The sequence below is a fragment of the Balaenoptera acutorostrata genome, chromosome 3, assembly GCF_949987535.1.
Source record: "Balaenoptera acutorostrata chromosome 3, mBalAcu1.1, whole genome shotgun sequence".
Taxonomy (NCBI): Eukaryota; Metazoa; Chordata; class Mammalia; order Artiodactyla; family Balaenopteridae; genus Balaenoptera; species Balaenoptera acutorostrata.
The window spans coordinates 32065862-32090903 of NC_080066.1; the positions used below are offsets into that span (position 1 = coordinate 32065862).

General features: G+C 49.3%; 1 protein-coding gene across 6 annotated transcripts in view; it reads right to left on the reverse strand.

Annotated features, from left to right (window-relative positions):
• The window catches only part of APBA2 (amyloid beta precursor protein binding family A member 2), a 230565-nt gene that overhangs the window by 108259 nt on the left and 97264 nt on the right, over nucleotides 1-25042 (reverse strand). For 4 of the 6 annotated variants that reach the window (XM_057544712.1, XM_057544708.1, XM_057544707.1 and 1 more), the window contains exon 3: nucleotides 2244-2297. The exons of 1 other annotated variant lie outside the window; for it this stretch is intronic. The gene's annotated coding sequence lies outside the window, so the exon portion shown is untranslated. The remainder of the gene's footprint in view (nucleotides 1-2243; nucleotides 2298-25042) is intronic. One more of the 6 variants, XM_057544709.1, reaches the window with a different exon arrangement.

Here is a 25042-nt window from a genome sequence, read left to right on the forward strand (position 1 = left end):
CAGGTGCTTGGCTGGCACCTGGCCTACAAGCCTGTGCAAATCTGCTCCTACAGGTCCTCCAGGGCAAGAGGAAGCCAAGGGCCCATCGTGGGTCAGTGGGATGAGGGCCACAGGACAGCTTCACCCACAAGGCGGCAGCGACTCGGGGCCGCCCCTCATCCCTGGTAAGCTTAAGAGGGCTCTTTGTGGGCTTCCCTGGTGGCGCAGTGGTTAAGAATCCACCTGCCAATGCAGGAGACACAGGTTCAAGCCCGGGTCTGGGAAGATCCCACATGCCATGGAGCAACTAAGCCCGTGTGCCACAACTACTGAGCCTGTGCTCTAGAGCCCACGAGCCACAACTACTGAGCCTGTGTGCCACAACTACTAAGCCAATGCGCCTAGAGCCCATGCTCCGCAACAAGAAAAGCCACAGCAATGAGAAGCCTGCGCACCGCCACACAGAGTAGCCCCCGCTCGCCGCAACTAGAGAAAAGCCCACGCGCAGCAATGAAGACCCAATGTAGCCAAAAATAAATAAATTAATTAATTAATTAAAAAATAAAAGAGGGCTCTTTGTAATCAGAGTTAAAGTCTTCCACTCGGCATCCTGGCATTTCAAAACGGTGGACTTCTCGTAGACCAGTAATAGAGGAAGGTTTCAAACAGTATGCATTGTTGGTGATGTGTATCTACTTTCAATCTGAACAGGAATCTGGTGGGAGTTACACAAATAAATGATGGAATCCATTGAAAGCAGCACTCTTGCCCCTTTCCTGTTTACCCATTTCTGTCCCCCTCAAACCTTACAAACCTAATTATAGGAATGAGATCACGAAGCAATTGAAACTAACTCCTGACTTAGGCTCTCCTGAATGTGTACCATGCATTGCCTAACCTGTCGATTCTTTTCTTAGATAGAAAGAAGTAAGAAGTAAGAATTAAGTAGTTAAAGAATAACTAGCTGGGACCTCCCTTGCAGTCCAGTGGTTAAGACTTCCCCTTCCAATGCAGGGGGTGCAGGTTCCGTCCCTGGTCAGGCAGCTAAGATCCCACATGCCTCACAGCCAAAAAACCAAAACACAAAACAGAAGCAATATTGTAACAAATTCAATAAAGACGTTAAAAATGGTCCACATCAAAAAGATCCTTAAAAAAAAAAGAATAACTAGCCCTCTACCCCCGCAGCAGCCCTGCAGGCAGATCACGTGGAAAAGGCAACATCTGAAGAGTCAGCCAGTCCGCACACAATGCAGAATGATGCAGAACCCAACCTCCTGCCTCAATGATGCACTAAGATTCTTTCCCCCATTTTTCCCTTTAAAGATTGTCCTGGCTGAGCAGAATCTTCGGAGTTGGTCTCTGGACATGAGTCCACCATCTCCTCAGATTGCACCTTTCCTTTCTACTGACACTTGCCTCTCGAATGATTGGCTTTTGAGTGGCAAGCAGCGGAACCTGAGTTTGGTAACACCATGAGGACTGTGGTTTACAGAAGCATAGTGTAATGCGGAGGGGATGTGGTGTGTGCACTGGGGAGCCTGGGGGAGGCATCACTTCCAGGCAACTGAGAAATAAAATTCATATTTATGGCAAGACCAGAAAAATCTAAACAAAAAATCTTCTCTGCCCTTTGACCTCCTCTCTCCCCTCACTGTGCGCTGTGTGTCTGCACTGTGCATGGACCAAACCTCCCCCATCACAGAAATACCTGCTCAGCCATGAAAGGCAACACTCCCCCAGCATCAAGAGGACAAGCCCTTAAAAGATAACACTCTTCTTGACCTCGTAATGGGTCACAATGGCGCTTAGATCTGGATCATGTAAACTGTCAATAATAAGTCATTTAATGTGCAGCCCTCCGTCTCAAGAAACTTATATAACTGTGCCTTGACTTCCAATGGACAGAACAGTTCTCAGAGCTTTCTGAGATGCGCTTCCTGGGTTATAATCCTCAAATTTGGCTTGCATAGAATTTTCCATTTCTTTCTTAGAATGACTGATTAATTTTTCGTCGACACAACATAAGTGCCCAGCAGCGGGCCCAGTGCTCATCGGCCCTTGACTGTGAATCAGACCCCAGCTTCAGATGCTCTGTGCTCAGATTAGTACTGATTATACAGACCCAGCTCCCCAGGAGGTAAAGAACTAGGACAGCTGCCCAGCCCTACCCGCAGGGCAGCGTCCCTCCAGTAAAACAACCCCGTTTCACACACGTCAGAAGCAAAACCTCACGCCATGCAAGGTTACCTCTTATTTCTTACCGAAAACTAGCGGTTTGGTAAGGTCCCGAAAACCCTCCTGATGATGAAATCTTTCTGAAATAAAACAGAAGAAAAGAGAGGAATTTACTTTGGTTTCGGGAATGATACGGGTGCTCCTATAGAGTATAGAAATTTAAATGAGTGAGAGGCTTTGAATACCTGGGAAAGTGAACCGATTATAATTCTAATGAGATGATCAGAAATCACCCCGAAACAAATACTTAAAATGTTTCTTTAGCCATTCATCACATGATTATTGCCTTCACATTGTGTTGGACAAATAAAGCAATGGCTTATGTATCACTCTGGCTGCAGAGACTCTCAGCATTTCAATGAAGCTCCTCAAAGCCCTCATGAATATGTATTTTCCCACAACAAAGCTTGACCCCACTAGTTGGCAGAACCGGTATTCTGGGACGCTTTCAGAAGAGGTGGGTGTGCGTGTGGGGACCGCAGGGGGATGAAAAGAGATTAAAGGAGAGAGAGAGGAGGCAGACCACCTCTCGTTTCCTCTGCCCAGGTTCCCAGCCCACCCTTCCTCCTGGGCAGCGCGGTTTTATAAAGAGAACAGAAAACAGCACATCGGGTTTCACAGTCCCCTTGAACAGAGGATGCTTTGCAAACTCGGGCTGGAGAGGAAAGCCAAAGAGTCAAGGGCATCAGGATGGCAAGAGCCATGGGTTGGATCAGGAATTCACGGTGGGGCAGGAGGAGGAGCCCCACCCCGTCCCTCTGCAGGGACGGGGAGCCTGGGGCAGTGCAAGAGGACGGGGTTTCCGGGTCCGGAATATCACATCCACATTCCTTTCCTCCCTCCAATCTGGCTGAAGACAGGATAAGTGATAAAGGAATGTCTTGGTTCCTTTCAAAACCATGGCAATGGCCGCTTCCTCCCCGTCATCCCATCTGCTGGGAATGGAAGAGCTGGGAGCATTTCATGAACAGCTGTGCTGGTCGGGAAGTCCACCTTCAATCTGGCCGCGGGGTCTGAAGTCATAGGGGGTGGCGTCATTCTTCAGGGAAGACAACAAGGTCTTGCTATCGGCGCTGGCAGCCAACGGCTTCAACTTCATCACAAAGGTCCACTCTGGACTCAGTGTTGTCACTTTTCTAAGGGAGCCCGACAGCCGCTCTCATTTCCCTGGACACACATTCCTAGCGGTGGGGTTTAATGAGGAAATTTGGGGGCCACCTAAAATTGGCCCAGTGCAGATGCCTCGGGTCCATATATAAGGGAGAAATGATGCGCTAACCCTTAGAAGGCTGCAGACGCTTCCATTCTGACCAAGCCACAGCACAGTAACCTGCTTGGCTCTACTCAGGGGGAGCTGGATGTTTGCATCGTTGCTCAATTTCTTTCCACGGGTACGTGCTTCTGCTGCCTCTCAAACCCCTTCACGGCGTCGGCCTCGGCTCCATCATGTGTAAAATGTGGACAGTGGGAACCACCTTAAAGGAGGATGGGAAGGTGAAACCCCACCTCTAGAACACTGCCTGGGGCCACGGCAGCATCAACAGCCCGCCCTTCCTCCCGCCAAACCCCACCACCACAGCGCCTCCAGGAGGAAGGGATCTGGGGGCTAGTGCTCATACTAAATGTCACATCCAGCGGCAAGAACCCTTCCCTGGGCGGGGGCAGGGGGTTGGGAGGGCGGGCTCAATTCCTCACTCTGTCCCAGGTTCGCTCTGTGACCTCAAGCAGGTCACTCAGAAAGGTCACTGTCCTGCCTGGGCATCCCCCACCCCAGCTCTGACCAGTTGTGACCAAGAAGGACAGCAGGGAGGGGCCTGGAAGCCTCCAGCACAGGCTGGAGTCCTCCGCACCTGTCCCTCCCTCCCTCCCGGCCCTCTAGCCACCACCGCCCCCGACACCATGGGGCGTGGAGGGGCCCATCCACCCAGAAGTCCAGCACCTTCCACCCCTCCAGGCCGAGAAGCACCTGGGGGACCCCAGAGCTGGTCTGCGGGCTTCCCTGCCGCCCCACTGTCTTCAAGCCGCTCAGAAGGACAGTGTCGTCCACCTGGAGCCTGAACATCCCGCCTGCTCCCCGCGGGTTCCCAGCCAAGGTGTGCAACCATCAAAGCACTCTGGAAGGACAACCAGCGGCACCCGGCGCCTTACGTAAGGCTCTTCCGCCAGCAGAAAACAGGCCCACATCTTAGCTCAATTTAGAATCGGTTTTTAAGGGTCTATTAATAGGCTTCACGCGAGCACCCCTTGTGGATGGCGGGGAGTCAGGGCTCCGGGCTCCCGTCCACCGCTATTCATTAGCATTCTTTTCATGTCTGTCTTCGCTCATTTTCCCAGCAGCATTTTAACTCAACAGCAAGGTCACCTACCACTTGGACCCAGTGCCACTTTTCATTTTCTCTAAAGAAAAATATGAATTTTCTTTTCCCTCAGCGGTGCCCTCTCCCCCCTCCTCTGGGGACCCCTGGCTTGCACTGGCTACAGCAGGGCTGTGTTATTTTGATGACCTGCATCTCCAGATATGATGGTTCATCTCAAAGACAAGTCCAACGAAGTCGTGAGTGGGGAGATCCAGGAAGTCCTTGGGGGTCCGCTGTCGCCTCCCTGGTTGGCTCTGAGTCCACACGCCACCTGGCCAGGCACAGGCGGGAGGCCCACGCCGTCCAGCGGCCAGGATGAACCTGGAGATTCAAATACGGTTTGGAACATTCAGGCTCTTCTCAGCCATGTGTGGCCCGGTCACTCCTCCTTGTGCCAAACACACGCCCCCGGTCTCTTCCTACCCCTTCTGGGGGCAGTCATGGCCGGGTCACCTCCTCTGTCCCTCTCGGCCACTTGTGACTAGACAGAAATCCAAGAGCCTGTTCTTCTGGCAACTCACAGCCACTCCTGGAAAAATCCCTCATCAACCTCCAGGCTGGAAATTAAGCACACAGGTCTCTCCCCACAAGATTAGAACAAGCCACTGTCTAAGTTGTTGGTCCATTCACAGGTTGGTTGGTTTTTAGGCTACCCTGTAGCCCAATTTCCCTAGTGAGACAGGAAACAGGAATTCCCAGGAGCCCAGGAGACTCCGTCTGTCCCACATGCTGACAACTGGATTCTCCAGGGTCCAGGGCCCCCAGCCCTCAGAACGACTGCAGAACGAAAGGCAGGCCCTGGCCCTGGACGCTGACCCCACAGCTGAATCCAGGCACAGAGAACACTTCCATGAAAAGCCTTTCAGCTGCCTGACTTCAAACACCACTAGGTTCAGTTCTCCTACGAATACTGTTGCTGAGGCAGCTGGCATTTGGTTTCGGGAGAAATTAATTTTCTCACAGGATGCCACCTCCACTGCCAGTGGAGGGTCCCCATTATTCCACATGCACATTTCTGGCAATAAATTGGATCTATGATCAAATAGAGCCTTTGAAGTGCCACGTTTCCAGATACTCGGGAGATAAACAGAAATTCCAAATATTCCTTAGAGTGGATGGTTCATAGATTTGCTGATGAAGGTACCCAGCGCCTTTGATATTATGGCAGGGGAATCAGTGGGAAGTCCCAGATTCAGAAAGATCCTTGAGGCTCCACGGTGGCCCAGCGGGTTGCGGAAGGGGACCAGGAAAATGGCAATGGCCCCAGACAAGCCAGATCACAGGGCCCCTCACCCAGAGCAGGAGATGTTGCCCAGGGAGCCCAGGAAGGGGCAGTGCTGGTGGGAGAGGGGTCAGAACCAATCTTCATAAGCATCTTCTCGCAAAGTTAAGGCAACATCCACAGCTTCACAGTAGTTCCATCTGTTTCAAAGCCCAGAAATTTGCTATAAACCCAAACTAGCTATAATGTTCAGTATCTCTAATTTACTTTTTCCATGTTTGTTTTTATTTTTATTTATTTTGGGGGGCTGCATCGGGTCTTAGTTGAGGGACCTTTCATTGTGGCGCTTGGGCTTCTCTCTATCTGAGGCACAAGGGGTCAGTAGTTGTGGTGCACGGGCTTAGTTGCCCCACGGCATGTGGGATCCTAGTTCCCCAACCAGGGATCGAACCGGCGTCCCCTGCATTGGAAGGTGCGTTCTTAACCACTGGACCACCAGGGAAGTCCCTCCATGTTTGCTTTTATATCAAATCCTCTGGGGTTCTACTAAATAAACCTGGGAGCTCCTAACACAGTGTTGAGCTAATTAACATTGGGGTTGAATCAATGAAAGGTGTCCTGACCCAACTGGGCCTTCACCCTCCATAAACTAGACCTTGAGCAGCAGACCGTGACCTGAGGACAGAAGCACGGTTCCCCCTGCTCTTTGTGGCAGGGGTGTTTACACTGCAATCCTGACACGTTTCTCCAGTGGTTCTCGATATTAAACCAGTCTTGGGTTCTGGACTCCTTCCCTGGCTTTGTGGAAGGAAAGGACAGTGCGACACTAAGGTATAAAAAACCAGAACTCAGTGCCAAGGCTGAAAGCGGTCCACCAGGTCTGCAAAGACCCCGGGAGGGAAGCGAGGGTTGAGATGAACCCTCCCAGCCTGGGTCTGTCTGGCTCTCCTCATTATTATCCCCTCCTAAGCAAGTGAGGCTTCTATTTTTGCTGCAAGGAGCCTGATGCCTTCCAATCCCCCTGCCATCTCCTGGAGGGAGGCTGGGATTTCGTTTTCTATTCAGGCAGCTCAGGGATGCTGAAGGGAGGGTCATGCAGAAGACTGGGAGCCAGAGACAAGCACTGCCTGCCAATTGTATCAAAAGAGGACGCAGCGCTCTGGAGAGCTCCGGGCAAGATGACAGGGCGGGCACGCAGTCTGGGGGACCGCTCCAGGCCTGGTGCAGCGAGAGTTATTCAGTCTATCCTGTGCTCGCCACGACAGGCACTCATGCTCCACAGGTGGGAACTTTTAATCCTCCCAGCGCCACTGCAAGGTAGCGAGGGTGGTCATCATCCCCATTTTACAGATGGGAAAACACGCTCATATAAGGTATTGAGGCCACACAGGAAGTGCTAGGGCTGGGATTTAATCCTGGCACTTGCCCCCAAGTCCATGCTCTTAGCACCCACAATATGCTGGTAGGAAGAAATGGGGAAAGATACTTATAATATGTAAACCAAATGAAGGATCATTAAGAAATCAATAAGAAAATCAAACATTGAGCAAAAGGCATGAACCAGTAATTCACAGAATAATAATTACATAAAATAAATATATATATATGAAAAGATGTTCAGCCTCACTCGTGGACAGAGAAATGCAAAGTAAGACCCCTTATAGATATGCTTCCCCCACCAAACATTAAAAACATCTGACAAGGGCTTCCCTGGTGGCGCAGTGGTTAAGAATCCGCCTGCCAATGCAGGGGACACGGGTTCGAGCCCTGGTCCGGGAAGATCCCACATGCCGCGGAGCAACTAAGCCCGTGCGCCACAACTACTGAGACTGCGCTCTAGAGCCCATGGGCCACAACTACTGAGCCCGCATGCCACAACTACTGAAACCCCTGTGCCTAGAGTCTGTGCTCCACAACAATAGAAGCCACCACAATGAGAAACCTGCGCATGGCAACGAAGAGTAGCCCCCGCTCTCCACAACTAGAGAAAGGCCACGCACAGCAACGAAGACCCAATGCAGCCAAAAATAAATAAAATAAATAAATTTAAAAAGAAAAAGAAAAGCATTAAAATATATATATATCTTAAAAAAAAAACCTGACAATACCAAGTGTTGTCACTGCATAGGACAAGGGGGACTCACACACACAGCTGGCAGGACTGCTCATCAGGAGACACACTTTGGAAAACAAATTTAGCTGCTTTGAGAAAATCTGAAGACTCTTGTACTCTCTCCTGCAACAATTCCCATCCTTGCTAAATATTCTAGACAAATCTGGCTCATGGTCACACAGAGATGCACTGCGTATTCCTAACAGCCTTGTCTTAACAGCAAGAAACTGGGGAGCACCTAAACAGACAGATTACATCACATTCCTACAATGAACCCCACAGCAGCGAAAAGGTCTGAATGACAGCTACACATTTTCATATGGATGAATCTCACAAACATAAGGTGAAGCAAAAAAGGCAAGCTACAGAAAAAACACACAACTTGATATCATTTACCTCATGCTTCAAGACATGCAAAAATCACAGGTGCAGCAGGTATGCTGACAAACGTAGTGAGTGTAAACATCAAACTCTCACAACAGGTACCTCTGCGTGGGAGACAAGGGGGTGCCAGCAGGGAGGGGCTCTAGCTGTATTGGTCATCGTGATGGTTTCAAACATGTCCACAAACTCTTGGACATTCCCCTCAAAAGGTGGAGCCTACCTCTCCTTTCCCTAAGTGTGGGCTGGACTTAGTAACTTGCCTCTAGTGAACAGACCACGAAAGGCATGTGCTATTCTTAGATCACTCACTCTGGGGAAAGCTGGCCACCATGCCATGAGGACACCCAAGCAGCACCATGAAGAGGTCCACACGGCTGAGAACTGAGGCCTCCTGCCAACAGCCATGTGGATCCTCCAAGCCCCCAATGACTGCAGCCCCAGCCCCACATCTTGACCCTGAGCCCAGGGAGCTGACCCTGGGGTCTGAGCTGCTTCCAGATCCCTGACTCACAGACTCTATGTAGAAGATAATAAATGTTTATCGTTTTACACCACTTACACTTTGGCATAAATGGTTTCACAGAAATAGATAACCAGTACAGTAATACTCTCCACCTTAAGCAGGTTGTGGGTACACAGGTGTTCATCACATGATTCTTTTTACCTTTTTGTATGCTGAATATCTTATGATAAAAATTTAATGCAAAAGACTTGAATTAACTCACACTGATTAATAATCGCAAATGGTGGATCGTAAAAGGCAGGAACCCGTGATATGCACGCACTTCATCCTTTTGGGTGACTGAGGAATGACTTCTCTCCTGGGGACATAAGGAACTTAGAAAAGCCCCATCGAAGGGGTGGAGAGTCATGGGAAGTTGTGACTGGGTAGGGGAGGAGGGGGCCGAAGGATGTGCTCTATTAACGTATTAAAATAGGGAGACTTTGGGACTTCCCTGGCGGTCCAGTGGTTAAGACTCCGCACTTCCACTGCAGAGGGCACAGGTTCGATCCCTGGTTGGGGAACTAAGATCCTGCATGCCACTCCCTGTGGCCAAAAGAAAAAAAAAACATAGGGAGACTTTTTCAGGCTAAGAGAGTATGTGCCTGAGCCCAAGAGGCAGGCAGCAGATCCCCGGGTGGGTCTTGTGGGGGTGAGGAGTGTTGGCAGCACTCAGGGTGGCCCACACCCTTACCTGCTCTCCCCAGCCTCGCGGCAGGGCTGCCCAGAAGCCGGGATCTGGTCATCAGCACGTCCCTCCCTCTCCTGCGGGTCCCAGAGAGCAGAAGGACACTTCACTCCTGAGAAGTGGTTGAGCTGGTCAGAGTCAACTGGTCCAGTGAAAGCTGCCACACCAGTCACGTCCAGCAGACCCATTCTGCCAGTCCTGAAGGACCACCACAGAACTACGCAAGACCACTTATTTTAAACCCTCATACTTAAGGGCTTAAATCCAAAATCTCACACGGGCTCTTTTCCTCAATTTACTCATTCAAAGAACTATGTCCAAATCCATTTTAAGTGAAACAACCACTTTTCTTGCCATAAAGTGACAGCTGAAGCAACAGTAATGCCTCATATAGTCCGAGCTTGCTTTCCTTTTTTAAAAAAGCACTCAGATGAGGTGACAGAGGAGGTTAAGCCACCCTTTTAGTGTTCTTTTTGACCCTGACTTGTCGGGAAAATGACCACTGAGAATTTGGATCATTTGTGTTTGTTCTCATTATTCACGCTCTCCGGCTGGCACCCCGAGGACAAGAGGAGGAAAAAGACGTGGTGAAAAATGCAAATGGTGGAGGGGACCGTGTTATCAGGGCCCTCTGACAGCACCAAAGGTGGTGCAGGTGAGGAAGAAGTCCCGCCCCCAGTGATGCTCCGCCCTCACCTTGAAGGGCGGGGCCCAGACAGCCATGCTCAGCTGCTGGGGACCAGGATGCCTGACTGTCTGTCTCCTCATCTCCCAGCTAGTCAGGACCCGGCTCAGACAAGAGCCCGAAGGGCATGATGTCCCCAAACTTGCCTGCAGTGGCCACCTCGAGCTCAGCCCAAGACAGGTCCTGGAGAGCCGGGGCAGCAGGCAGCATGGAGCTGGACGTGCGCACCCCCAGCAGCTCGCCCAGACCCAGAGACGGCGGAAGGCAGTGAGACCAAGACTGGACTTCAGCTCCCACCTCTCTGCTCACGAGCTGTGACCACAACCATTCCTCCATCGCCCTGAACCTCGGGCTCTGCCTCAGAAACAGAGGAGACCCCCAGGATTCTGGGGGTCCCCCGGTCCCTCCACAGCTTTCAGGACAATGGTGGACCCTCCTTTGGAGGAAATCAAGGTAGAGGAGCCAAGTCGGGGGTGCTGAGGGTGGATGCTAGCTCAGGACTCAGCAGCTCTGTTTCCTCAGATGTGAAATGGGGATAATAACATTCTCCTGTAAACTGATGTCATGGGATTGAGACAGGCTGGGACCTGGGACCCTTTGCTGCAGTGCTTGCACCTGGACACACCTCTCTGCAAGCAACAAAATAGGAAGAAACAATATGGGACTGAAAATAACTATGCATGCGCAGTTGGGGCAAATTCTGGACAAAAGATACAAAGAGACCAAAAATCCCAACTGCCACTTTTGAAGGGCTGGAGCAAAACTAGGGTGTTGGGAGCAAAAGCAGGGTATTGCGCATGCCCCCTGCACACAACACCACCTAAGGGGCGGGCAGAACACCTAAGCTGCCCCTCTGGCCTGATGCCTGGACACACCCTTACCCTCACCCCATATAAGGAACCAGCAAGGGAACCTGTTGTTTGTTCCTGCTCCCCGCTGCTGCAGCAGGAGCCCCAATAAAGCCTTGCCTGAATTTCTTGTCTGGTCTCTTATCAATTTCTATTGATTAAGGAAGCCAAGAACCCTGGTCGGTAACAGGACGGCCCTGTGGCTTCAATGAGGTGTCCACAGGTACTAAGGGAGACACACGTGGCTCTTGTTATAAAGCCACCAGAGCCCGCTGCCCTGCAGCTACCTCTCCCCAGCACTCATCGCCCCAAGAAGTGCTTGTTCGCCAGCCTCTGGGAGCCCCTCAGAGGGGGGGACTCCACACCCAGGGCCTTATCGACACCACCTGGCTCACAGGAAGGGTTCTTACTCCTGGATTCCAGAATCCCCTGGTTTGTCCCCTTTGTACCCACAGCAGCCAGCCCTAGTCTGCTGGGAGCTTCCTCACCTCCTTGTGAGGGTCTGGACACCCTCCGAGGATGCTGCATGTTCAAGAGGAAGCTTGTAAGCCCAGAGTGAGGCAGGTTCCTGGGGCAAGTCAGGGGTCACCCAGCACCACTTATACCCCATTAAGTGGACCCCATTAAACTACTCTGAAACCCCTTCCTACACATTCCCCAGGCCCACACTCTCCCGAATCATGAGTGTCCCAGGAGAAGTCAGGATTCTGCCTTGAGGGTCATGCAGGGGCGCCTCTACCTGGTGGATAAAGGGGCTGAGCTGTGCAGGGCTGTCCCCGGGCCTCCCCAGCCCATCCTGGGAGTGCTGTGGTGGCTCCTGATGAGGAAGATCATAAATATTCTAGGGCAGGACAATCAAACTAAGACAGAAAGAAAACAGAAAAACAAATGACATGCCCCCTTTGCGGCAGGCCTTTCCCAATGTGCAACGTGCATCTCTCAGTACATGAAACAGTATCCAGACCTCCTCAAAGCAGGAGGATGAAATCAATCTTTGAGAAAAGTTGGCCTCTTCCTTTAGACGCCAACATTGTACTATTGTAATTCTATGATTAACAGATTTCTTTTTCATCTCATACAAGGGTACAAGGGGTCACATTGACCAAAGGCTTGTCTGTGCATGCGTAATTGAAAAAATAAAACACCTTTGTTGAATTATGTGCACAATGCTAACCTGTCAACATGATACATAATTTCTTTATCTCAAAAATGTATATAAAACTGTGTCTCTAACTCCTGATCATTGGAGTTCTCAGAGCTTCTGAGAATCTGTTTCCCGGATTATAATCCTCAATTTGGCTTGAATAAAATTCTCTTTTCTTTCTTCTTAGCATGATTGTTATCGGATTTTTCATTGACACTCCCTCACATGCTGCGGGGGGATGGGTTGGTCAGTGAGGGGACACCCCTCCTGGAGGCCACCTGTTTACTACACCACACAAGTTGGGGGCTTCCACATCCCACACCAGCCTCCAGGAGAAAAGTCAAAGTCAGGTTTGGGTTTTTTTAAGTATGCTAACAGAGATGCTAGAAAATAATGTACTGGCAAAAGCTGACAAGAAACAAAATTGCCAGGTGAGGCCCCCAAACTGTATGTTAAGAACAGGATCCTAGCAGCGTCATCCAGGCCAGTGACTCACCACACACACCACCAATACACAGCCTCTCATCTGGAAAAGAAGGACAAGGAAATGAACTTCACTCTCAAAGTACAGCTGGACTCAGGCAAGGATCACCCTGCATATCCCTCCCCACACATGCCTGTGAAACACACAGGGAGAGGGTAGCGGGGCTGGAATTGTAAGCAGAAGTGTTTACACCTGCCAAACCTCAGGCTTCTTGCGGTAATCCAAGCCCCCCAAAAGAGGGGGACATTGCTGTTGCTGCAGGGTCTGCTCTCCAGTGAATCCCACAGCCGGCCTGCGATGACTTCCTGTTTCCCTAAGGTACTCCCCTCCCTGATACACCTGTGACTTTGTACGTGCCAGGACCTTAACCCAAGTGCCAGGCTGCCTCTGGTTTTAAAGATGTATTTCATGAGAGTTTTCATTTGTACACAGAGATTATTCCAACCTGGCATCATCACCAAAGCTGGCCGATTACTGAGGTCTCTAATGACACTTCCGGATGCCAGAGCAGGCTGGATGCCAGCCCCGCAGGCAGGCATGCGAGGCTCCCACTAGGCCCAGGGAGGAAGCTGCTCTCAGTACATCATCAGTGCGTCCTTGAGGTGGTCCTGGTTGTCAAAGGCCTCTTTCCAGTCTTGCTTTATCATGACAATTTGCTGTTTTGTTTTACTTTGTTTGGGTCCATCCTTATCAATTTATTTTCCAATGACTAGACTTTAAATAAGACACAAGTACTTTGAGGACCAAATACAAACCCTCTACTGCCAAAGCAGAAATATACACAGTCAGAATATTCTTACTAAACCAGCCTTAGGATGAAGCTGATATAATAGAAGAGAGGGCTGAGAGAAGGAAATTGAACCCAGGAAAAAGAGGTCGAGCTACTAGATCAAGCCTTGTCTGAAACCATCCATCTGGACTTTTCAATTACACAAGAAAAGTTTATGTTACCATGGGACGGGTTTTCTGTTACCTCAGGTGTCTTAATAAATGAGGAAACTGAGGCCCAAGGAGATACCATGACTTTGTCAGCCCGGAGAGCAACAGAATGAAAGCTCAATTATGTTGCACTAAATCCTGCCTTGTGTCAAAATCCTAGGCTGTGCTCATTGTGGTTTACACAAAATTCTGAATTCTTTACAAGTATGGAGGCAGGCCCACCATTCAAGCCTTACAACAATCAAAATCTAGCAGAAATTAGATTTAACTCAATCAGATTTTTTTTTTTTTTTTTTTTTACTTCTCCAAAAGCAACAGGGCAAGCCTAAATGGTCAGTGGAGATTCTACCAAATGTGAGGGCTAAAGGGCACAATTTACATCAAACATTTCTGCACCACCTCCCTCTCTCTGAAAGATAGCTTTGACCCCGGCTCACATTTGGGTGCTTACAGAAAACCTCAAGGCGGCTTTCAGACAGAAACGTACTCTCTTATTTCTTTTTTTTAATTTGATGTTTTTTAAATAGTAGTTGCTTTACAATGAAATGTTCTCTTAATTAGCCTCATACATAGGCACTGCTATGATTAGCAGGCTGCAGTTGTGTTGGCTTGCCCTCTCCCTTCATCCCCTGCCCTCCCCCTCTTCCCCCCTCCCTCCCTCCCTCCCTCCCTTCCTTTCCTTTCTTTCTATGACTGATACAAAGACCCAAGGAAGGATCAGCAAAAAATCAGTTCTGAACCCCGCTGTCTACCTGTCTTACACCCGAGGATCTGAGGACCCAGAGGTAGGTGACCTGCTCAAAGTCACAGTCGGGGCCAAACCTGCAGGGTCAGAGGCCCCGGGTTCACTTCACCATGCGCTGAGCCCCCCCTGCCCCCGCCCTCCGAAGAGAGACTGTACCTCGCAGGGCACCACCTGCTCGCACAGCCCTGGTGATGCCAGCAAATCCAGACTCCCCCCCGGGACCTGCGGGACGTCAGGGAAGTGGGGCGTCCAGCTGCCCCCGGCCCCCCACAGGCCTCGGCAGGGCAGCACCCACACGGAGAGGAGTCCACACTTGGGACACACGCAGTGCTGGGCAGGAGGAGGCTGGCTCCAGACGGGTTTTCTGCGTCACAACCGCCCAAGAGGAGAAGCCCACCAGCGGCAATGCTGAACATTCCGGAAACCCACAAGACTCACCCGGGCCTTGGGGAGCTGTGTCCCCCATCGCAGAGCATCCCGCCTGCACTCTGTCTCAGACCTCCCCCCACCCCGTCTGCCCCCTGTGCCCCGCCGGCCCGTCCACGTGTCCAAACTGGCAGGTGGTGCCCGGCCCACCTCTGGCCGCATCCCTGCCCACCCCGCCACCCGAGCCCACCCCTCCCCCGCCTGCACGCCAGGTCCTCCTGGGTCACCCAGCACAGTGCCCCTCCTCCCAGGGCCCTGCAGCGCTGTGTGTGATTCCTCCAAACCCTGCCGTGAGTGGCACAAGGACAGTGTGCCCCCCCCACACCGTGTCCTAGCTTCTCCCAGGCGAGGCCTCGGAAAGATGTTCACCCTGTTTCTAACAGGAAAAGGCCCCTCGCTTTCTGTCTTACTTGGCTGCGTCGGAAGGCGATGCTGGCTGCTGGGGAGCAGAGGTGGTCTCCCGAGTGAAGAGCAAACATCTCACCACCCCCGGGACCCCCAAGACCCCCAGGAGCGAGGGTGAGGTCTGCCCTGCCCCCTCCTGCCTGCAGGGTACCTTGCACCAGCCGGGACCCCAGATGCTGGGGTTGCATCACACCGCAGCCCGGCAGAGCCCTCGGGTGGCCCAGTGCCCTCAGAGGCCCAGCTGGGGGGCTGGGGGCGGGATGGGCGGGCCACCCCAGCAGAGCACATGCCCGCCCACTCGTATCTGATGGACAAATGGACAGACCAACGACATAGGACCTGCTCCAAGAACTGACCCAGGGTAGCGAGGGGGGTCATGCCTGAGACTGCCAAGTGGGGGCCTACGAAGGACACACGCCTGACGACACCCAGGGTGGGGTCCCAGGGGACTTGAGAGAGAGAAACGGGGTTCCAGCTCAAGGTCAGAGTCCTCACAGCTTCCCCCCCACCCCCAGAGAAGCCAGGCTGCCCTGAGAATGAATGGCTGATGGTCCTTCAAAGCTGACTCCTATAAGCCCAGAGGCGGGAAGCACAGCACTTTGGTGGACAAACTGAATGATGCTGGGAGGACCACATCCTGGCCGGGGGGGCTAACTGCCTCCAAATTGGACCAATTGATGGAAGTGGACACGGGCCAGGAGGGATGCAGGGTGGGGGACGTGGACCAACGACAGGAGAAGGCTGGTGAAAGGAAAACCGGGCAAAGGCAGGACCCACAGAGGAAGAGCCACAGAAAGATCATAAGAGGGGAGAGAGGTGTGGGGAGGAGCAGGGGCCCGGCCTGGACACGGGGTCTGGGCCAGGCAGCAGGTGTGGATGGGGAGATGCGGGTGGTGCACCCCAGCAGGACTCAGAGCACGCCTCCAGCACTTCTGGGAAGATGAGCAGCTCCAAGCTCCCGAACCCAGACCCGGTGAAGCCACAGGGAGCAGAGGGGTCAGACCCGTAGGATTTTAAGATCTAACGTCCCCTGACCTGCCGGGCATGGAGCCCTTAGCACTAATCAAATGCTTTGGCCCACTGAGCAGTGCAGGCCCAAATCTCAATGTGTTTGGAAAAATGTCATCCAGCTCCTGGTGCGAGCAGAGGCCTCTGGACAGCTGGCTGCGTTTCAGGCTGTGGAGAAGGAAACTGGGCGTTATTCCAGCCCGCGGGACAGAGCCACATGGTGAGGGACACAGACCCACATCAAGACCAAGACCCTCGTGGGTGATGCTGTTACAGCTCACGAGCTGCCAGAATCGCTCTTTCATGATTTAAAGGAAGGTGGGAGAAAAGAACCCCCCTTGCAGAACTTGAGCAATCGCAGCCCCCTTGTGTGCGCCCCGAATGGGCTCCATGGCCCAACAGCTGGACCTGAGGCTCCCACATAAACACACGCCAACCCCGCCCCCGGGGTGTGCCACTCGCCCGGAAGCCCCCAGCCCATCAGCTTTGGGTGGCATCCCCTTCCCAACACTTCAGGACACTCGGCCGTGCTACTGAGAACTCCGGACCTCGGAACACTGGGCCACCCTAAACGAAGGTGACCGCAGGCGCCGTCTTGTGTCTCTGACAAAGGAGGGGAAGGCTGCTTGTAATTTCCACATGCAGCAGGGCCAGCTGCGCAAGTCACATGAACAAGCTGGTGGTACACCCAAGCCTTCCTTTGGCAAAAAATGCCAAAAGGGACAGAGTCCTCGCCTCTGAGCGGGAAGGAGGCGGGGGCAGAGGGAGGGAGGGAGGAGCTGACCCACCAGGACAGAGCGCACCAGCCCTCCCCCAAAACCTTGCTCAGCCTGGCCTTGCCACACCCAGAGGTGTTCAGTTTCCTTTCGCTTTCCTCCTGTGTCAGCCCGCAGACAATGGGGCTCAGAGAGGCTACATCCTGTCTCAGGGCCACACAGCACCTGAGTGTCAGAGCCGGGATCGGAACTGAGGTCTGCCTGAGTCCACAGCCCAAGCTGCTCTTACTGCCTCTCGACTGAGAATGGGACACAGGTAAGGGGTCCAACTGCCCCAAGACTGGACGGTTTGAGAGACATGTCAGCCAGTGAGGTTCCCCTTTCTGTGTGCTCTTCAGCATCTCTGTGCTGGGAACAAGGCGTCTTCTAGAAAGGCTGTGTGCCCGATGTGGACAGAAGCAAGAGGGGGCCTGTGGCAGGCACGAGTGCAGAAGGTGTCTCATTTTCCAGAATGCTACTGGGCATGTATCCGGAGAAAACCATAGTTCAAAAAGACACATGCACCCCAGTGTTCACTGCAGCACTATTTACAATAGCCAGGTCATGGAAGCAACCTAAGTGTCCACTGACAGAGGAATGGATAAAGAAGATGGGGTACATATATACACAATGGAATACTACACAGCCATAAAAAAGAATGAAATAATGCCATTTGCAGCAATATGGATGGACCTAGAGATTATCATACTAAGCGAAGTAAGCCAGACAAAGACCAATATCATATGATATCATTCATATGTGGAATCTAAAAAAAAAAAGATACAAATGAACTTATTTCCAAAACAGAAATAGACTCACAGACTTAGAAAACAAACTTATGGTTACCAAAGGGGAAAGGTTGAGGGGAGGGATAAATTAGGATTTGGGGATTAACAGATGCAAACTATTACATACAGATTGGATAAACAACAAAGTCAAAGTCCTACTGTATAGCACAGGGAACTATATTCAGTATTTTGTAATAATCTATAAGGGAAAGAATCTGAAAAAGAATATGTGTGTGTGTGTATAACTGAATCACTTTGCTGCACACCAGAAACTAGCACAACATTGTAAATCAACTATATTTCGATTTTTTTAAAAAAGAAATGAGACCAGAATGCTCTGGGGTGCTGGACAGGGCCTCCCCTGGCACCCAGTGGAGGGGGCCCTGCCACGATTTTCTTAATGAACCAGTGTCTCTCATACACAGCACTCATCTCATTCACAGGATAGCAGGAGGCTGAGTCCCAGCCCCTAGAACTGGGAAACTCCCCTCCTGAGCCTGAGAGGCAGAGGGTAAGACCAGGGGACTGTGCATTCAGGGAGGAGAATCCTGGGGGCAGGGCACACACTCACAAATAAGAAGAGAAACGCTAGTACTGAAGGAAACCGACCAAGGCCGTGAGGTTCCTTCCTGCATCCTGAAAAGACTTGAACTATGAAGGAAATGTAGTCAGTGGTTAAAAACCCACCCAGTACTAATCCACCAGGACCAGAAGGTGTTACAGGTGAGCTTCAACTAGACCATCAAGAACAGATCACCTCAGTCTTCTATGAATCGTGCTTCACCAGAGAAAAGGGTGAATGTTATGGGTCCAATATAACCTTGGTACTAAAGCCAAAGAAAGAATGAGAAAGCTAAGTGAGAGCCAAACTCACTTCTAAACAGATGCAAAAATCCTAAATAAAACATTCGCCAAGTGAACCCAGCAGTTTGTAAGCAAACACGTCACGATGAAGTATAGGTTTATCCCAGGGATGTCAAGTTGGTGTCATATTAGAAGAGCTATTGGGCTTCCCTGGTGGCGCAGTGGTTAAGAATCCGCCTGCCAATGCAGGGGACATGGGTTCGAGCCCTGGTCTCGGAAGATCCCACATGCCACGGAGCAACTAAGCCCGTGCACCACAACTACTGAGCCTGCGCTCTAGAGCCCACAAGCCACAACTACTGAGCCCACGTGCCACAACTACTGAAGCCCGCATGCCTACAGCCCGTGCTCCGCAACGAGAAGCCACTGCAATGAGAAGCCCGCACACTGCAACCAAGAGTAGCCCCCGCTCACCACAACTAGAGAAAGCCCGCGCACAGCAACGAAGACCCAACTCAGCCAAAAATAAATAAATAAAATAAATTTAAGAAAAAAAGAAGAGCTATTAACACAATCACATAAGTTAGCAGATGAGTAGATTATCTCAACCAATGCGGAAAAACCACCTCATAAAATTCAACAGTCATAATTAAAGGGAGGGGGGATTGTAGCGAACGAGGATCAGAAGCGGATGCTTAACAGACAGTGAGCATCTACCGCAAGCCTGCAGCCAACACCCTGCTGAATGGGAGACCATTAGATACGGCCCCACAGGAAAGAATAGGACAAGAATTCAGAGCATCTCCACTTCTGCCTGACACTGTCCCATCATCTAAACAAAGAAATCACAAAACAAAAAGAAATCAAAGGATGACGGTTGTAACTGATGAGGTCCAACTAACATTATTCGCAGGGGACACACTGTCCACAGAGAAAATCCAAGACTCTATAAATGACCCAACAAGGCTGCTGAACAGCAGAACACACAAACTCAACAATCACAAAAGGCCATTTCCAAAGAGAAACCCCCTAGGGGACTTCCCCAGTGGTCCAGTGGTTAAGACTCTGTGCTCCCAATGCAGGGAGCCCGGGTTCGATCCTTGATCAGGGAACTATATCCCATGTGCCACAACGAAAGATCCCGTGTGCTGCAACTAAGACCTGGCACAGCCTAATAAATAAAATAAATAAATAAATATTTTTTAAAAAAACCAAAAAACAGAGACACCCCCTGGACGGTAGCCAAAAATAGATACGGAGGAATCAATCTAATGTAAAAAATACAAGACCTTTACAGAAAAATACTATCACTTTGTTGAAAGATATAAAAGAAGACCTACTAAAATGGGGTCTCCATATGCCATGAGCATGTTTTTATTTGGGGTGTTGTCTTCTGAGTCAGTTTTTATTTGGGGTGTTGTCTTCTGAGTCAGTTCAGGAAGGTGGGATGGCTGAGTCAGGGTCAGCGGAGACCCACTGGGGTCCATGAGGTCTGTCCCCTCCAGGGGCTGTACTTCTCCATCACCTCGCCAAGACAGAGCACTGTCAAACTTGGGTTTTTGCCAATTTAAGCAGTGAGAAATGTCATCTCAGGGTAATTTTAATTTATATCCCTCTCACATAAAAGGTTGAACACTTTTTCATACAAGTAAAAGACCGTTTGCATTTATTTCTCTGTAAACTATCTGTTCACATCTTTTCCCCATTTTCCATTGGGTTTTTGGTCTTTTCCTTTTAATTTTTATTATCTCTTCATATTTTAGGGAAACGAACTTTCTAATTTAAATTGCAATTATTTTTTCCCGGTTGGTTTGTTTGTTTGGCCGTGCCACGCAGCATGCAGGATCTTAGTTCCCGGACCAGGGATTGAACCCATGCCCCCTGCAGTGGCAGCGCAGAGTCTTAACCACTGGCCCTTTTCCTGGTATTACTTGTTCTTTTATTTTGCTTATGGTGTTTTCCCATTCATATAAAAGTGGGTTTTTTTCCCTCCTTTTTTTTACTAATGCAACAGAGTTTATTCATCTTTTCTTAAGTTGCTTTTGGGTTTTGAATCATAATTTTTCCCACCTGCAGATTATAAAAGAATTTATCTGTGTTTTCTTCCAGTACTTGTGGTAACTATCTATCTATCTAGAGCCACTTGAAATATAGGCTGGTATGTGATAAAAGATATCAATTAAATTTTCTCTTTTTCCAAATGACTATAGTGAGATAATAGAAAATATATATTGGTCTCTGCCCCCAGCTCCTGAAACCATGGAATTTCCTGGGTGAGAGGAGTGTCTTTTATTCCCAAGAGAGGACTCTGGGTGAGCTCCTGAATGGGGCTGGTCACCAGAAAGACCAAGCCATTGTTAGAAGTTTGGAATTTCAGCCCCACCCTCCATTCTCTTGAGAAGGGAGATGGGCTAGAAGTGGAACTGATAATTGATCATGCCTATGTGAGGAAGTCTCCATAATAATCTCAAAACGATGGGGTTCAGAGAGCATGCACGTACTGGGAGGGTGACACACCCCCAACTCCACAAGGACGAAGCTCCTGCCCTCAGGACCCCCCCATACCGCACTCTATTCATCTCTTCATCAGGCTGTTAATCTGTATCCTTTATCATGTCCTTCAATATACTGGTAAACGTAAGTGTTTCCCTGAGTTCTGTGAGCTGCTCTAGGAAATTAATTAAACCTGAGAAGGGGATCTTGGGAACCTCAGATTTATAGTCAATCGGTCAGAAGCACAGGTGACAACCTGGACTTGGGACTGGTGTCTGAAGTGGGGTGGGAGCAGTTTTGTAGGACTGAGCCCTTACCCTGTGGGATCTGATGCCCTCTCCAGGTAGATGGTGTCAGAATTGAATTAAATTGTAGGACACCCAGCTGGTGTCGCATGGAATTGCTTGGTGTGGGAACACCCCACACATCTGGTGTCAGAAATACTGTGAGTGTGGCAGCAGCATGAGAGTAAAGGAGAAACATGGAGGAGACAGGATTTCTTCCCAATTCAGCTATCCAGTTGTCCCAAGACCATTTTTTAAAAGGTTCTCTTTACTAACATTTTATTTAGGAATTTTACAGCACTATTCCTAGGTGGGACTTGTGTGCAGTTTTCTTTTATTGAATAATCTTGATGTTTCCATCTTTTTCTATGCTCTAGAATAATTTAAGTAGCATTGAGATTATACGTTATTTGAGATTTGATAGAATCCTCCTGTGAGGCTATATAGGTTTGGAGATTTTTCTATCTGTTTCAATGGAAATTGGTTTGTTTACACTTTATGTGTCTACTGGGGTCAGTTTGGGTAATTACATTTTCCTAGAAAAGTACCCTTTTTTTAATCCAGGTGCACATTTATTTGCACAGCAATGTAAAAAGTGGCTTCTAATGATTTTTTTTAACAGGCTCTGTTTTGTTAGTTATTTCCCCATTGGCATGTTTTATTTTGTGTCTTTGTGTGCTCTCTCTTTCTCTCTCTCATAATTAGGTTAGACTGTGGTTTGCCCACCTGATTTTTCCCCTAAGAATCAGGATTTCATATGTTTATTAGTTCTGTTGCTTTTCTCTGTTCTAATTCATGAATTTCCTCCTCCGATCTCGTTTCTTCACTCTGCTCTCAGCCAGTTTACTGGGCTGTCTTATCCAACATTTTGAGTTGGATGTTGAATTCATTCACTGTTTTTTATTTCAAGGCCATAACCACAGCTGTATGTGCATCCCCTAGATAGATGTATTTATTTTCATTATCATCATATTCTAGAAATTATGCAATTTTGTTTTATATATTTCCTTTCACCCAGGAACTTATTGAATAGAGTTTAATGCTGTAATTTCCCAAGCTGAAGGGCCTTTGTGCTCTTTATCTTATGGTTAACGTTGAGTTTTATTGCATTGCGGTGACAGAATGTTGTTTGCACATTGTCATGTTATGGAACCTTATAGAGGCTTTCTTTGTAAAAGAATCTATGTCAACTTTCATAAACATGCCATGCATTCTGGGAACAAAGCTGTATTCTCTATGATTGATTGTGGTACAAGGTCTCGTACGTTGGGGGCATATTTCACGTGCCCCCTTGGCATGTCTCAGATAGAGAGTGGCTGCCCTGTCTCTGGAACCAGTATGTTTCTCTCCACGCCTTCTGCCCCATGTGTGGTCTCTGCTTCTTGAAGTTTTCTCCATGTTCGATGTTTGGTGCAGACTTAACCACAATGATTGCACGTGCTCTGCAAACTGCAGCCTTTAGTGTTATACAGTGCCCCTCTTTGTTCATTGCACAGTTTTGGCCCAAATTCTACCATGGTTGAAATCAGGATCAAGCCCCTGATTTCTTTTTTTAAATTTATTTACTTAATTATTTATTTTTGGCTGTGTTGGGTCTTCGTTGCTGTGCATGGGCTTTCTCTAGTGTGGCGAGGGGGGGCTACTCTTTGTTATGGTACATGGGCTTCTCCTTGCGGTGGCTTCTCTTGTTGCGGAGCACAGGCTCTAGGCGCGCGGGCTTCAGTAGTTGTGGCACGTGGGCTCAGCAGTTGTGGCTTGCGAGCTCTAGAGCTCAGGCTCAGTAGTTGTGGCTCGCGAGCTCTAGAGCGCAGGCTCAATAGTTGTGGTGCACGGGCTTAGCTGCACCATGGCATGTGGGATCTTTCCAGACCAGGGCTTGAACCCATGTCCCCTGCATTGGCAGGCAGATTCTTAACCACTGCGCTACCAGGGAAGTCCCTGATTTCTTTTTCTTTCTGTCGGCTTGTGTCTATATGCCTCCCATGATTTCTTAACCACTTGGTTTTAGATGTGACTCTTACACAGCACGGAGTTGGGTACCACCACGTGAACCAATCTGAAAGTCTTTCCCTTTAATAAGTGGACTGAAGCCACTTAAATTTATCCATGTGGCTGGAATATTTGACCTCAGTCTGTCATATTATTTTGCGTTATGGTTACTGTGTGTATTTCACTATGCAGTCTGAGTCTGTTTTCTTTGTTTCTTTGAAAGTTTGGTTTTGGGGGCATGGGGGTGGGTTATTTAGGAAGGTCTGTATTTTTGGTTCTGTGAACACTTCTTTTTTTTCTTCATAAATTTTTTTTTTATATATATTTATTTTTGGCCGTGTTGAGTCTTTGTTGCTGTGTGCGGGTTTTCTCTAGTTGTGGTGAGCAGGGGCTACTCTTCATTGTGGTGTGCGGGCTTCTCACTGTGGTGGCTTCTCTTGTTGCAGAGCACGGGCTCTAAGCACACGGGCTTCAGTAGTTGTGGCACGTGGGCTCAATAGTTGTGGCTCGCGGGCTCTAGAGCGCAGGCTCAGTAGTTGTGGCATATGGGCTTAGCTGCTCCGCGGCATGTGGGATCTTCTCGGCCCAGGGCTCAAACCCGTGTCTCCTGCATTGGCAGGCAGATTCTTAGCCACTGTGCCACCACGGAAGTCCCCCTATGAACACTCCTATTTAATCTGTCAGTTTTCAATGTTACATTTGACCTCACCTTCCTACCTGCAGGGCAATCAATGAGCTTATTCTACTCTCCCTTTTCTTTCCCCCTATTCCACCCATTTTTTTTGTTATTTCTATTTTGTCAGTTCACATAACTTTTATATCTATTCTTCCACATTTATCCCTGCCTTGGTCTTATTTCTTACATATACAATTTTAAAACATAGTTAATACTCACTACCAGTGCTTTTGCTATAGTTTCCCCAATCATCTTTTATTTTGTTTGTTTTTAATTTTTTTATTGAAGTATAGTTGATTCACAATGGTGTCAATCATCTTTTTATTTATTTATTTATTTTCTTGGCTGCACTGGGTCTTCATTGATGTGCGCAGGCTTTCTCTAGTTGTGGCGAGCGGGGGCTACTCTTTGTTGCAGTGCGCAATCTTCTCACTGTGGTGGCTTCTCTTGTTGTGGAGCACGGGTTCTAGGTGTGCAGGCTTCAGTAGTTGTGGCACGTGGGCTCAGTAGTTGTGGCTTGTGGGCTCTAGAGCGCAGGCTCAGTAGTTGTGGTGCACGGGCTTAGTTGCTCCGTGGCATGTGGGATCTTCCCGGACCAGGGCTCGAACCCATGTCCCCTGCATTGGCAGGTGGATTCTTAACCACTGTGCCACCAGAGACGTCCCTTGAATTATCTTTAAAACAGAAATTCATCATTTAAAATTAATTGATTTTTAAACTACACATAAAATCAAGGAAGTAGTGACCATCACTATTATTATTGTTATTATTATATAATTACTAAAAATATTTTTGTCATATAGAGGATGGAAGTGTTAAAAATGATCCACTTGAGGTGTCAAATATATTATGTATGCCACATAGTAGAGGACAAATTTCGCTTAATTAAAAGATGACTGGGACTTCCCTGGTGGTGCATTGGTTAAGAATCTGCCTGCCATTGCAGGGGACATGGGTTCGATCCCTGCTCCGGGAAGATCCCACATGCTATGGAGCAAGTAAGCCCGTGCACCACAACTACTGAGCCTGTGCTCTAGAGTGCGCGAGCCACAACTACTGAACCCACATGCCACAACTACTGAAGCC